Source organism: Pinus tabuliformis, chromosome J, assembly GCF_031772625.1.
Source record: "Pinus tabuliformis cultivar Carrire ecotype Pingquan chromosome J, CPIR1, whole genome shotgun sequence".
In the NCBI taxonomy this organism is placed as follows: domain Eukaryota; kingdom Viridiplantae; phylum Streptophyta; class Pinopsida; order Pinales; family Pinaceae; genus Pinus; species Pinus tabuliformis.
The window spans coordinates 1,107,374,614-1,107,390,853 of NC_142295.1; positions in this window are offsets into that span (position 1 = coordinate 1,107,374,614).

Below are 16,240 nucleotides of genomic sequence, written 5' to 3' on the forward strand. Positions count from 1 at the left end.
TTTGAGAGGCTCCAAATACAAGCATAACCAAATCAAAGTTAACATCACTCATGAGTATGGTTCCAAATCCAAATTCTATATTCAAAACAAGAGAATTTCCCCAACTTTTCACATCTAAAATGATAGGAGAAAACTTCCCCTATTTATACAAAAAAGGTGAGAAGCTATCTCATTAATGAGAGTCCATGAATCTCTTCCTATATCTATAGAGTTACAATCAAAATAGGAAATGATAAGACACATGTCTGCTTAGAGTTTCAATACAGGTAGGAAATGATAAGACACATATCCTCATGATCCCTTGATCTTCTTCATTCAAATTTGAATTTTGCCTTAAGAGGCCACATAAGGGTCTTTTAGAAGCTTCCTTTTGACCTACACATGTCGAAATGTAATGAAATAGAGGTGGAGTGAAGGTGACAATATGAAAATATAAGTGAAAATGTAGTGGAATTGAATGACAAATTCAAGGCCCAAAATACCCCCCAACTGAAGCTATTGCATGTCCTCATGCAATCTATTACATTAATTTTTTTCGATCCTTGAGCTTTGACTTAACTTTGCATGATATCATTTGATAACTTGATACTTCTACAAAGTCTTCTAGTTGAATTGCAGCATGGTTGGTTCTTGTGTTACAACCATATTTTGTTGTTGCATTCTATTTTGATCTTTGAACTTTGCATAATGATAATTTGATTATTGTTGCAAAGTATATCTTTATTGGATTGCATCATGGTTGGTTCTTGTCTGACAACCATGATTGTGTTTGTATACAATTATCTTTTGAAGTACTTTTGAAAAGCCTTTATATGCTCCTAACAATAATGTAATAGTTAATATATTTTGAAAGTATATAGGCTTTTGAATGTGATATGAATATGGAAAAATATGAATATGAATGTATTCCCCCCCAACCGATGATATTGTCAATTTTATGAAATGAGGAAGAAAAATGTTTTCTTTTCCAAAAATTACCATTCTAGCTTTTCAAGAAATTTTATGGTAAAAAGTTAGAAAATGACATACATTAACTTACCCTCTAGAAATGGATGAGCTGCATGTGTGGTGGCTGCAAAATTATGATCATAATTGTCTTCAAGTGGCTGGACAAGTCATGGAGAAAAGAGTCAAAATGACTTTTTATTTGTTTTAATTAAAACTTGTTGAATCTGCTGCGGAATAGTGTTGATTCTGTTGCTGCCATCTAATTTCGCAGTTGTTATTTGATTTTGCAGCTGTCATCTGATTCTACAACTATTGTCTAATTCTACAACTATCATCTGGTTCTGTAGTTGCATATCTTCTACATTTGCTCCAAAATGCTAAAAATGATAGACTTAATGTCTTCAAAACTTATTGGCACAATTCTTGCTATGTGAATAAATGTTCTGATGTCAAACATAGTAGGAAATTGTTGACTTAGTGTCCATTAATGGATGCCACTATTGAACATGAGAACTCTCACCATTGATGACAATGAGAGTTAAAATTCCCAAACACATCTTGCTAAGTACAAATAATTTTTTTGTTGTCGAGTACCTAGAAGATCCGATGAACAAGGGACGTTGATGTATTCCAATTTTTCATCGACATGAGGACTTGCCATTAAGGCATGCAAGCCTCAAGGTTTTTTTGCAAGGATTTTAGACTCAAAGGACTATGGACTCAATAATTTGCATTGAAGCAGGGTTTATTTGTGAAATGAAAAAGGATAGGAAAAGAAAAATGAAAATGGAAGATAACAATGGAAAATAATAATGACAATGGGAAATAAGCATGTCAGTGAGCTTCTTGATTTTATTTGTGGGTCAGGCAGAAAGTGTATGTGAATAAAGAAAAATGAACAATTGACTCTTGCTGGGAAAAATTATTGTGGCTTGCTTTGAATTTCTTTGTTGGATTTATAATTCAAAAGGGAGGAAAGGTAATGGTTTTGATGGATATGGACATGGACTTGTTTTTATGTTTCTCATGGAATTGGTCCTTTGAAGACCAATTGTGTGCACAATTAGTTTTCTTCAATGATCATTCGATCAACCCAAACCTGCAAAAAACTTGACATAAAGAACATAAGTGTGTTCAAAAAGAAATGATCAGTTCCTCATTGATTCTTACACAAAAATGTCAAATGAAACAGACTAAGGAAAATAAACAATGTTATATTTAGTCCAATTCATGATATCGATAACAATCCATTTTTAAGAAATAACCATGAAAATTAAATTAACTCCCTATTGTTGGATCACTTCATGCACTGTGCTTAGTAAAGCGATTGGCACCACAAAGATTCGTTATGTCCTGCAAGTTAAAGCTTCATAAAAAAATATACAACAACAATATTAATGGCAAATGTTCAGAAGATGGAAGTTTAAATTGATTTGGCTTCTTTGATCATGTATCATATGGATTAAATGCCACAACAAAAGTTCATTTTGAGTTGCATTCTTCCACCTTGCTGAAAACCGTTCACTGTGTATATATAAAAATCATTTTTTTCTTCTCATGCAAACAGTAAAATAGTGATTTGAAGAACCACAAAATTCTCTCAATTGGTTGCAAAATCCAGAAAATGGTTTCTGGATTACCTAACTGGCCCTTTTCTGGAAAAAAACCCACATATTGGATTTTGCTAATTCGCCCTGCTTTATTCAGAAAACGCATTTTAAAATCATCTGTCAAAACAATTATGTTTTCTAGAAAAATGTTTCGACAACCAAAATCAATTTCTAGTGGTTGGATTTTTTATTTGCAGGTTTGGCACAAGTCGCATTAATGTATCAACCAAAAATATTAATTCATTGGTTGTGTATTCACGCTTCATAGCATTCAAAACACAATCACTCCCTGACTGCATTGGCACGTGATGAAATGAGTAAACACATGGGTGCATCATTAAGTTAGCAATTTCTTCCAAGTGTTCAAGGATGTAAGGAGGGTAAATCTGTTGAAATTTTTCAGAGGAGAAAGAGTCATTGTTTGATTAGAAGTCTTTGTGAATTAAATATGTAATTGCCAGCAAAACCTCGTGCATAAAAAAAAGAATCTGTTTTCCTCACGTAGTCACCAAACAGGGTCGGGAAGAACCACGATTTTCTCCTGAACAATTAGGAGTCTGAGGAAAAAAATTATGGGTTATTAAATTAATCTCGTTATGGAAAAAACTCATGTTCTGGTTTTTCAGATTTTCACTAGTTTCCTCAGAAAATGTGTTTAAAAAACGCGTGCTAAACTGGTGCAATTTCTGGCAATGGTGATCTGGTAATAAAATTCATTTCTAGCAATGGTGATCCAGTATGCTATGTGGGATGTGCAGGCTGAGACACCCCGAGCCATGGAGGTTAAGATACTGCACTCATCATATGTTGTGGAGCTGGAGTATGTGTTGAATGAATGCCTGCTCCAAAAATATCAGATCTCTCTACCGACCTATTATTCAACAAATTGGTGTCAAATCATAAATGCGCAAGCTTGACAGAATTCAATTTTTATTTACAGGTTTATTGAAGCTCGAAGCTGAGAAAGAAACATTGGATCTAAACCTTGTTTGCTTTCATTATTTTCAAACACTCATTTTTAATCATTCTGTCACACCTGTCAAACATTTTTTTATGTCAAGAAAACCAGATCTTCCGAACAATTCATCATTACAATTAAGTCAAAGCTAGGATGATTGTGCAGTCAAGGTTTATTTGCAGGTTGAGATGTGATATTGAAGCCCGAGACTTGATTGAACCAGTCACTCGAATTACAAGTTTTTACATTACGCACTTAGCCCTCGTTTCACTGTTTTATTCGAACCTCATTTTATGATGGCATTTTAACTTAGGGTCATGTCTCATTTTGTTTTATGCTTTGAGCTTTTCATAGCGGTTATGAGCATTATTATTATTATTATTTTAAATGTTTTGTTCTAAAAATGATATATGTTACATTTTTTTTTGAATTTAAAAATTATATACATATATATTTCATTTAAAAAAAACGATTTATTAATAAAGAAAATGCATTTGGATTTTTTATTTTATTTTTATTTTTCTAAGTTTATTGAAATATCAAATTGAATTAAATCAAATCATGAAAACAGAAATTAGCTACAGAATTGCATTTTTTAGCGAAATAATGTTTATGATATACTAACAAAACAATTTCTTTTTCTAATCCTCCAGGTCACACGAAGTGCAGAAGGAGAGCATACTTGGGAGATTTTATTTTTATTTTTATTTTGATAGCATAGTCAAAATTTTATCAATCGATTCCTCTGTAAATTTTGCAAAAATAAAACGAAAATGATTGATCTCATACCTTAAATTATCGTTCGTGAACTTCGCTTGCGCTCCTTGTTCTCAATCATTTGTTTTATTACAAATATTTTCTGCCAAGGGTTAGTAGATGGGTGGTTCTTACTGCACCACAAAACATCAAATTTATCCTAAAAACTATAGAAAATTATTTTTATGTTTCTTATCTATCTATTTTTTTTTAAGTATATTCATGCTTTCAATGAAGCCATTTACATATTAGAATTTTTGAAATGCTCATATCCAAACTTGAAAAATGTACCTGATTGTTTGTAAAGATATGCAAAATCAACTTGATCTTTCGATTTGTAGCAAGGATCTCTTGAAGAATTGATGAATATTGTGGTGCAACCGCTTTTTGGAAGCATTCATCAATGTGGTCTTTGGGCTACATTCTAGACCCTTTGTCCATAAATGGCTAGTAAAAAGAAAAACAAATAAAATACACTCTAAACTGAAAGCTAGTTTCTATGCACACTTCCCTGGAAACAACCCCAAAATGTTGAGGCAAATTAATTACCTATCAATTAATTTTCAACCCGTGGGTTTCATAAAACTTGCGAAGCATGCGTGCACTATATATGCTAGAAATTAACTTTCCATTTAGATCAATCTAATTACTAAACCAAATAACGACAAACCAAATTCACCTATTCTACTACAACAATCAATTCAAAGGAAATTATATTACAGTGTTTGGAATTGAAATATTAATCTGTCACACTTGCAGGAATTGAAATCTTAATCTACCACACTTGCAGGAATTGAAGTCCTAATCTACCACACTTGCAGAAATTGAAAAGCACACCACTCTTTCAAAAATGAAATTTCATGAAATGAAATCTACTCTTATTGATCATGTGTGCATTATCAAATTAGGATTCTATGAAATGAATAATCAAAACCACATGATATGAAATGAAAGCAAAAACAATAATTCTTAACCTCTAGATATGAAAGCAAATAAAAACAATCACTCTTAACCTCTCACATAGGAAAAGATATGAAATGAATAAATCTTAATCTATGAAAAACAATAAATCTCAATCTATGAAAAACAATAAATTTCACACATTATAGATGGCCAATCCAAAAGCATGAGGGATGGAAATTTGAGAGGCTCCAAATACAAGCATAACTAAATCAAAGTGAACATCACTCATGAGTATGATGCCAAATCCAAATTATACATTCAAAACAAGAGAATTTCCCCAACTTTTCACATCTAAAATGATAGGAGAAAACTTCCCCTATTTATACAAAAATATGAGAATCTATCTCATTAATGAGAGTCCATGAATCTCTCCCTATATCTATAGAGTTAAAATCAAAATAGGAAATGATAAGACACATCTTCTTAGAGTTTAAATATAAATTGGAAAAGATAAAACACATATCCTCATGATCCCATGATCTTCTCCATTCAAATTCAAATTTGGCCTTAGGAGGCCACATAAGGATCTTTTAGAAGCTTCCTTTTGACCTACACATGTCAACAATCTCATCCCACTTGTTAGGTATAAGCATATGCACATTATTTTCTAATTTTTAATCATAAATTCACTTAAAAATTCTAAGAATTAATAAAGTTTGGAAAAACATAAATGTGACCCAGTAATGATAATGATAAGGTAAATGTAATGAAATGTAGGTAAATGTAATGAAATAGACGTGGAGTAAAGGTGACAATATGAAAATATAAGTGAAAATGTAATGGAAGTGATTGACAATTTCAAGGCCTAACAGCTTCCCAAACCTCTCTGGACGTGAGGCCTCTGAAAACCCATCACATGGACATCGACCACCTTGAATTAGCAGACAAAGACTTCCAAATAAAGGACACAAGTTCCCCTGCCTACCTTCTAAAGCTCCACTGTTGGAGTAAGGACAAATTCGTAAACCAAGACGGTGACATTCACCTTTGGGAGTCTAATTTTCCCAAATATCTATTTCCAGAAGTTCATCCATTCCTAGACAACATCCACTTTTGTCATGCTTGCTGCATTCCCAGCCAAAGAGCCATTGTCACCCCTGACCAGCAAGTTCTTTTTACCATCACTGCAGAATCCATTAACCAAATACTGTAGGTCCAACCAAGCCCTAATGAGACCCCACTGTCTATTGGAGAATTGCTGAACCTTTATACCAAGTTATACTTTCCTAGAATAGCCCAAATTTTCCAAAATTTCATCATAGAGGAATGTCATACACCCACAGATAGCCCTCCTTATGTTGCTACCATTTTTTTTGAGAGAGGTAGATATATTATTACCGTTCGCTCTTTCATTTTAGGTTACACCTCAGATGAGCATGTGGATGAGGTTGTCCTGGCCTTCCTTTCCATCTCTAGCCCAGGCAAGCCTCCTGCTATAATTTACAATTATGCTTAGTTCATAATAGATAAGATGCATGAGAAATTCACCAGATTACCTATTGAAAGAGTCTTCAAGTACTCATCTGTATTATTTCACATGTTTTTATACTACCAGTCAGATAAATTCCCTGTCAGCATCTAGAAGTTGGATACCAAAGGAAATCCAAGGTCAGTTATATATTGGACACCCTTGATCCAAAAATACTCCACCACATTCACTTATAAGGACTTCATTGATTCATTTGTCCATCCAGTCATGAATATGCTAACCAGTAGCCCTCAGCCCAGAATCAACCAAGAGATCAAGAGGGTGTTATAGTTGGCCAAAAACAGTAAGGTGGGAGACTGGTATCTGTACCAGAACCACATAGAAATAAGAATTTATGGATGCCAAATTGCCCCTTACAAACTACCAAAATGCCTCCCAATGATGATATTTGCACTAGAATACTTTAGGCATATTATCAATTATAATGAAGTCAATTTCCTAGCAACTAGGAAGAAAACCCAATTCAAAATTAAAAATCAATTGGGCCCCTTCATTTGTAATACCAAAGAATCTAGACAAAAGGTTGATAATATTTTGTAGCAAACGAAGTTCAAAAATAGTTTTATGTGGCAGTATGACCCTCATGGAGTCATAAATAAACTGAGGAACAATGTCAAATTGGGACCTTTCATCCATCATCCCAGACCAGACATTGAGAGGTTTGCCAACCATTCAGAATGGTTTGAAAACACTCTAATTTGCATGGATAACACTGTAGTGTATGTATAAAATACATTGACTAATGTAGAAAGGAAGATTGATGAAATTTATTTCCTGCAGGTTCCAGAACTGGGAGAACCAAAGAATATTCCTCCTGTTTTACAGACTCCTGAAAATTAGGATAGAAACCCAAAGAGAAACATGGAGGAGGGTTCTAGTTCAGCTATGGAAACCACAGATGAGCAGTTTGAGATCAGTTACAGGAAAAGGCCCAAGATTAATCTTATAACTAAACAGGAGGACACCATTGAATCAGAGAAAATCACTCACACTAATACAATGGTGGAAAGACGAAAAGGCACAACAACTTCAGGAGAAACACAATAGCCCTCAACACCAAACACTCATCTTATTAAGAGACAACTTAGTGTTGAGGTTTCATCATTCACCAGGCCAGTCGATAAACAAAAGGATATCAAAGACATATACAAGGAAATGAAATTGAGAAATGAGAAGTTGAAGGTTGAAACCTATGATCAATACTTCAAGTACACACCAACAAATCAAAGTAGGTTGATGTCAACTTTTGACATCAAAATAGGAAAAATGCAGATGTCCTTCATGCAGCCTGTTATAGACATATTTGGGCACTGCAACCCCAATCACATATGTCCATAAACCAAGGGCTTATAAACCCCTAAAAGCGTTGTTTAATACCCTAAAGGAACAAGGTCAGCTGATTACATCATCTCCCAGAAGTTCTCCATGAAAAACTACTCAGAACTGGTCAAAACTGGACCATACAGGCTGCTCCACGCATAGGGTGCGATGCATCTCACCTATTACACACAGGGGGTGCGATTCATACTGGAAAGCCCTTCTGTAGGGTGCGATGAGCAAGAGCATACAAATGGCAGAAACAGTTTGCTAGGTGGAAACCCAGAGAATCTTCTAGAAACTGCTCATATGACACTTGCCTCTTTGAATTCGCCCAGGGATGAGTAAGAGATCTGAAATATCCAAGTGGAACCAAGAAATATCAGTGAAATGACACTAATAAAAATCCCAAAAGGTGACTCACTCCCCTGTAGATATCTATATATGGATCCCTCATCCTAGAGATCCAGGGGGGCTGGAATTTTGTAATTTGCAAGGAAGTGCTATTGGTTTCTCTTTGAAGACATTGTTGGGTGATCTTGCTTTGTATGAGGTGAAGAGGGCTTTCATGCTAGGAGGATGATGCTTGATCAGACAGCTTGGTTGTAATGCTCTCTTCTACTACTTTTTTCAATAAAACTATTGAGTTTTCCTCCATATGCTTGTATATCTCTGAATCTTGTATTTTTATATGCATTTATATGGTTAATGTAAATCTGATCCTACATTGTTTATGGTTATAGATATCTATGCTTTGATGGTATTTTGTTGCCTTGACTCTACAGGTGTTCTTTGAAGTAGGACAAGTGAGAAAGGAGTGGTGAAAGCTCTATTAAGGGAGAGAGGAAACAAGCAAGGAGACTTGCAAAAGACTGAGGTTGGTACTCTCTGCTTCTCTCTCATCTATCTCTCATGAAGGAGAACACAAGTAACTTTAGTTTGTCTGTTTCTAAGATAGCTACCCATCTTAGTGGGACTAGCAACTCTGAATGGACACTAGTTTTCCCGATAACAAAATGGTGACTCCGCTGGGGAGCGAATAGTTTGTTTGTTTTGTTACTGTTGTTTGCTTTATAAACCACAGAAGGAACCTAAAGTTAAGCCAGCTAGCCTTCGAACTGCTTTTGCTATGGAACTGCAAAGTAGATCAACGCTGCTTCAGTCAATCTCCGGGTTGGTTAATGAACTGAACATCTAGCTTGCAAACATCCTAAGTGCCCTGGGTGTAGCTCAACTAACCTCATTAGATCATCCCCTATACTTTGTGCTTACTGATAATCATTAGCTGAGCTTAAATCCCTTAACTTAGCCGCAAGTTGTGAGTGAAAACCAAGCTCAGTCTCATCCCTAGTCCATCGCACTGTCTCTTCTTGGAAACCTGGATGCATTGCACCTCTCATGTGTTGTAGGTGAGATGCATCCCTGTTTCCCTGTGTTACAGGTGCGATGATTGACTAAGACTATTTCTGCCTCCAGATTTCGGTTTTTTCTTCATTGTCTTCAGCTTTATCCAGTAGTTTTGCTGTCTATGATCAGTATATCTCTATTGAAGCCGTCTTCCTTTGCATTATTCAGCCTCCATCAGAACGAATTGTGAATGTTTTTTGATGAATTTTTCATCATTTACAGGTCTCCTTTGCAAATAGTAGCTTAATCGAACTGTCGTCCTTTGATTTGAAAGTGTCGCAAGTGTTGTTTTCAGTCAAGAAAAAAAGTGTCACAAAGCATTCCTCTTTTAGATATTTGAGTACACTTTTTCCATTGTATTTGATTTGAGTCATTAGTATTTGAAGTGTTGAAAGCAGTTTTAAATTCAAAAATTTCAAAGTGTCATCTTGACCTTACTTTCGTTTTTTTTTTGAAAAGAAAATTGTTAGTACTGCCGCTTTGAAAGAAGATAGTTCATATCTATACTTAGTTTCTTTTTTGTCATTCTCACATTAAGGAAACTGAAAGTCAATACAAGCATGTGCATTTGCATTAAGACTGCATGTTGAAGTTGATTTAGGAAAAGTGCATCTAGTGTGTGCTCTCTGCTCTATGTTGAAAGAATTTCATCTCTCTTTCCTTAGTAGCTAGGATTTTCATTGCAAAAAGAAAGTAAACGACTGTTTATCATCTTAGATTGCATATTTAGGAATTGTATATCTACATCACGCGATGAACCTTAAAGGAAAACTTCTTAAGAAAGATCAACTACAAAATAAACTTTAATGAACATAAAAATGCTTTGGAACCTAACGCACAACATTTAGAAGTCTAGGCTAGAGACATATTCTGGCATCGTAAAGCCTGGTAAATATCGCTTACATCATAGGTTGGGTGTTTCCTCCTCCTTGAGACGAAAAGTTCTATTACGGACTTGTGCTCCCACGTACCGTCGATTATACATTGAGAGACCACAATAGGCTACATCTTTTATCCTTAGGAAGTCGTGTCTGCCGCCCTATCGATCGCAATGCATTGAACACAGAATTCGGGAAGATTGACTGCCATACCATAAAATGTATTATGTAGTTTTGCGATTGGTTTGGTAATCCCTCTGTCTAGATTTCCATAGTAGTCAATTTCATTCCTTTTCAAATTCCTTAAAAGAAAAGGTCCATCTAAGCACTTGTCACTTCAGGTTCATTAAAAATCGAAGGCGACTAGAGTCATCTTTAGTTTTTTCTCGACTCTTAAAAATTGAAAAAGAAAGTTGTGTCAAAGTGTCATAAAATTTATTTTAATCGAAATAACGTCATTGTTCCCTCATTGGTCTTAGGTCGAGAAAATGGAGTCTACCAATCAAGGATTTCCGCTTGGGGGGAATCCTAGTCCTTTCTCCTCTTGGTGGGATGTTGGTGCTCCACACATGGCTACATTGTCCCTTCCAGGACTCACAATTGGCCTTCCAGTAGGGCTTTTCTCAACCTCTGTCATTCAAAACACCGTAATTCCTCATAAATCAAATCAGCAACCAGATGACCCTGAAGTCACTCCCCCACCTTCTACTTCGTTTGTTTCTCCCTCTCCTTCTTGCTCTTCACTTGGTGAAGCTAGTAACACCAAAAAAAAATTAACTGAGAAGAAGAAGAAAGGGAAGGAGGAGAAGAAGAAGAATCCAATGACAAAAGGGGGCAACCATGCATCATCTGGCGAAAATCCACACACTTCACCTTCCAAACCTAAATCTCCATGTGCCATTTGGAAGGGAGACCACTATCATCGAGATTGTCCCTGAATCCCACAGATCTTGAGGGATTGGTCTCCCCGCTAGCATAATCTGGTGTCTTCAACCTCTGACGATCACGTTTAGGGCACACCATCAACTAGTGAAAACGAAGCCAACAGAAAGAAAGGAGGATCTAAATTTCCTTGTAGACTGTGTGAAGGCGATAATGTCCTCCACCGTTTTCCTTTCCTAGATGAAGCTAAAAGAGTCTTGGAAAACCGTCCTGCATCACCCCAGCAGCTTCCTCCTGGATACAAGAAACTCTTGCCGAGTCCGTCGCTAGTTGAAAATCTGACTAACACACCGTTGTTGTCGGTCAAAGCACCTATCATTGAAGATAAACCCTCTGAGTCCACATCGGACCAAAGTCAACAGGTCGAGATGACGTCGACCCAATCTTGTCTTTAGAGGGTCCACCTTTAGATGATATTGTCACTAAGTAGAATGAGAATGACACTGTTCAAATTCTTTTCGTAAACACAGACTCCGATGAACATGGTGGGAATCTACCCATTCCTTTACCACAGGAAGGAAGTTCGTTAGAGATTTATCCGACCGTTTATTTGGTCCCACTTCCAAGCAATCTAGTGGTTTCCTTCATTTGGAATCTACTAGGTAGACCCCGCCTACCATATAATGTACCATTCCGAATCATAGTACAAACTTACAGAATGATCATGGTTGGTACTATCATAGATGAAGGGGCTTCTGTGAGTATCCTTTCCTCAACTACTTGGAAAGCGCTTGGTTCGCCATCGCTTCTGCCTGAGATTGAAAATCTGACAGGCTTCAATAAAGGAACCAGACTACTGTTAGGGATCCTTCCAAGTTTTCCTATAACTTTGAGAAGGAAAACCGTTCATCTAAATGTGATGGTAGTCCAAGGGCCTCTAGATTACAATCTACTTCTTGGGGATGACTACATTTATAGCATGGGAGCTATTGTTTCCTCACTCTTCCGAGTGATGTGCTTTCCACATGAAGACTGAATGGTCCACTTAGTTGACCAACTTTCATTCCGCAGTTCAAACATAGCTATTAGTCAAATGCCATCCCTAACTAGTCTTTTTGAACAAGGAACGTCTCATCAATCTCCAGTCCATCCACCTGATGATCACGAGTGATTCAGTGATTATGACTGAAACCCAGGAGGCATGCGCCCTGGTATGATTCGGCAGGAAAACCCCAGATATAAGGTAGGTTTCCACGTAGGAATATGACTAGTCTGATACCCTTGTCTTTTTAGGAATATGGATTTGGATTGGAAAAGGATTCCCCTGTCAAAGGTTATGTGATTGCAACTTACAACAGTCACCTTTGTCCATTTCAATGGACATCGCCAAGGAAGTGTTTTATCTGCAATGTGGATGGAACAATATTGCTAATGCAAGAACTTCCATATGGTGACCTGGAAACTCTACTTTATACCTGGGGGCATGCAAACCTTTTTGCATTCAAGTGAAAAGTGACCATTTATTTTCCTAGTTTGTAGGCTCTTAACCCTTTAAACTCATAGGTTGGTCGTTTCTAGCTTGCATAACGAAAGGCTCATGAGAAAAGTTGTGCATGGGGAAAGCTCCCTAAAAAAGGAACCTACTGACGAGACATCTTTATTATACAACTGGCAGGAGCGGTTTTACGCGAAGTTCAAGCTCATTAAAAATTAAACCTAGCAATGAGCAAATGTTTCCCCAAAGTTTAAGCTCATTAAAAAATGAACCGCCCTCTGGTAAATAACCATTGCAATCGCATAATTATTAGCTTTTGAACCTTAGTTGTGTTCTCACCATCACCTCCACTTTTTTAGCTGATCATACGCCTCCATTTGATTGTTTACCCCTTTTGAGGAACAACTGCGATGAGTGATTCTATTAGCCACCTTCTTTAAACTGCCGTGATTGAAAAGTTCCAAACCTTACCTCGAACCAGTTGCTATCCAAAAACATCACTCGTTCCTCAAAAAACGAGTCTCCTTTAAGCTCTTTCCATCTGACTCGTAAAATAGAAAAGATTGAAGAGCAATTGGCCTCTCTAGCTCGTTAAAGCGATAAGAAGTGCTATCCCTCCTCTAGATTTTAATCTTTTTGGACCCGAGGGATTATTACACAAAAAGATCGAGTGCTTGTCTTGTTCGGCTCATTAAAAATATCAAAAAAGTCATCCCTTTCATTTTATTTTATACTTTTTTGGACTTAAGGGATTACATTACGAAAAAGGACCACTAGAGTTGCCTTTCCGTCCCTTTTAGACTCTCTAAAATTGAAAAGGAATGAGTTATCTTTTTCGTTAAACTCATTAAAACAATAGAGACAAACTTGTCCGTGCAGACAAGAGCGAGTTTCACTGTCGCTAGGCTCGTTCAAACATAGCGACAGGTTTGCCCAAAGGGAAAATTATAGAAGAAGCATATGTTATCCTCCTCACGCTTGACAAAAATAAAGAGGTACTGGTCAGCAATGACTAGGGAAAAAGGGAAGACAACTTGAATAGCTTCATTGGTAGCAGGTCACTCTTGAACATGACACTTTCACTTTGTCACCATGATTGAGTCGGGTTGGGTTATTCCGTTCACCGGTCATATCACCATTGGTCTGCCGTACCATCCACCTTGGGGTTAATGATACCAATCCATTTCAGTGTCACCGGTTTGTTCAAGAAAGTCGCTCAGAGAATTCACCAACCTAGCTAACGCCTCATCCATTGCAATACCTTCACTCTCCATTTTTCATGACCGCCACCCTGAACCTTATATCATCATATTGTTTTCACCTCCACAAAATAATTTTCTCCATTCTGTGTCGTAGATGTGGGATTCATTAAGGCCTTCCTATGATGGGTCACTTCTTGTCGACATCAACTCATTATCCAAGAAGTTGACTTAGGAACAACCCTTTCAGTACTTTGAAGCTTGCATGCCTCACTGGAAAGTTTCTCACTTGGCGATAGGTTTACATCAATGGCCTTCGACCGGAAGATTTTACATGGTGTTCGACATCAACTCATGTATTCACACCACGTGAATTGTACTGCAGTACCTTGAGGGTCATAATTATTATCGGTGATTCCTCTCGTGCCTGTTAATAGCTTACATCATTGGCTGGTAATCAGGTGACGTCTTTCCATGTTCGACATCGGAACATCTTTTCACATGGATCGACTTCTACTTCGAGCGAAGACTGAACGAGTTTGAAGACCCCAGATCTAGTTTCATCCATCCAGGCTGTGATATATTCAGGAAAATAAAGACATCAAATGTACATCACAGCTACATAGATAATCATCCAAACTAAAGGATGATGGCTCTACCAGAATCATTAGTCTGCCACACAGACGGTTGTCTATCTTATGTACATAAATATGAATTTATAAAGCTGAGCATGGGAGTGCCAGCCTCAGCTAGATCATGAAAATATTATGAAGATAACATATTGTATTGTATCTTATTACAGGTCACCTTCCAGTTCGAAAAACTTCGGATCCTCATTATAAAGCATTTCACCCGACATCAAAAGATTTATGACCTCATGCTTTAGGGGGCAACTATTATAGACATATTTGGTCACTGAAACTCCAATCACATATGTCCATAATCCAAGGGCTTCTAAAGCCCTAAAAGTGTTGTTTCATACTTTAAAGGAACAAGGTCAGCTGATTACATCATCTCCTAGAAGTTCTCCATGAAAAACTACTTAGAACTGATCAAAGTTGGACCATACAGGCTGCTCCATGCATAGGGTGCGATGCATCTCACCTATTACACATGGGGTGTGATGCATACTAGAAAGCCCTTCTATAGGGTGCGATGAGCGAGAGCAGACAAATGGCAGAAGCAATTTGCTAGGTGGAAACCTAGAGAATCTTCTAGAAACTACTCATATGACACTTGCCTCTCTAAATTCACCCAGGGATGAGTAAGAGATCTGAAATCTCCAAGTGGAACCAAGAAATATCAGTGAAATGACACTAATCAAAATCCTAGAAGCTGACTCACTCTCCTGTAAACATCTATATATGGATCCCTCATCTTAGAGATCCAAGGGGGCTGGAATTTTGTAATTTGCAAGGAAGTGTTGTTGGTTTCTCTTTGAAGACACTGTTGGATGATCTTGCTTTGTATGAGGTGAAGAGGGCTTTCATGCTAGGAGGATGATACTGGATCAGACAGCTTGGTTGTAATCCTCTCTTCTACTACTTTGATCAATAAATCTATTTGAGTTTTCCTCCATATTCTTGTATATCTGTAAATCTTGTATTTGCATATGCATTTATATGGTTAATGTACCTCTAATCCTACATTGTTTATGGTTATATATCTCTATGCTTTGATAGTATTTTGCTGCCTTGACTCTATAGGTGTTCTTTGAAGCAGGACAAGTGAGAAAGGAGTGGCGAAAGCTCTATCAAGGGAGAGAGGAAACAAGCAAGGAGACTAGCGAAAGACCGAGGTTGGTACTCTCTGCTTCTCTCCCATCTATCTCTCATAAAGAAAAACACAAGTAACTTTAGTTAGTTTGTTTCTAAGATAGCTACACATCTTAGTGGGACTAGAAGCTTTGAATGGAAACTAGGTTTCTCGATAACAAGCCTACTGTCTAGCAGCCAAAAACATTAGCTGACTACAGGAAAACATACTTTGAGGTTTTGGCCAGGGATGTTCATCCCATTGACCAGATTGAATTCCACAAGCACGTGGGTGAGATGATCTACTCCACCTTAACAGGAAAATCCATGGCTACACATAAGTTGCAAAGTTCATTGGACAACATTACAACACAATACAAATTGGAAAAGGCCTTCTCACAGGCCAAAGACAACAGGATCAAGTCATTAGAGGACTTGGTAATTGAGCTGGGACATGATCCCAATGACATCAAAGCTACTGAGAAATTGATCAAGAAGAAAAATGAGGACATTGTAGCTCTCAAAAAACAATTAAAAATTCCTCATTCGGAGCACCCATGGACAAAACAAGTCCTTGAGATCCA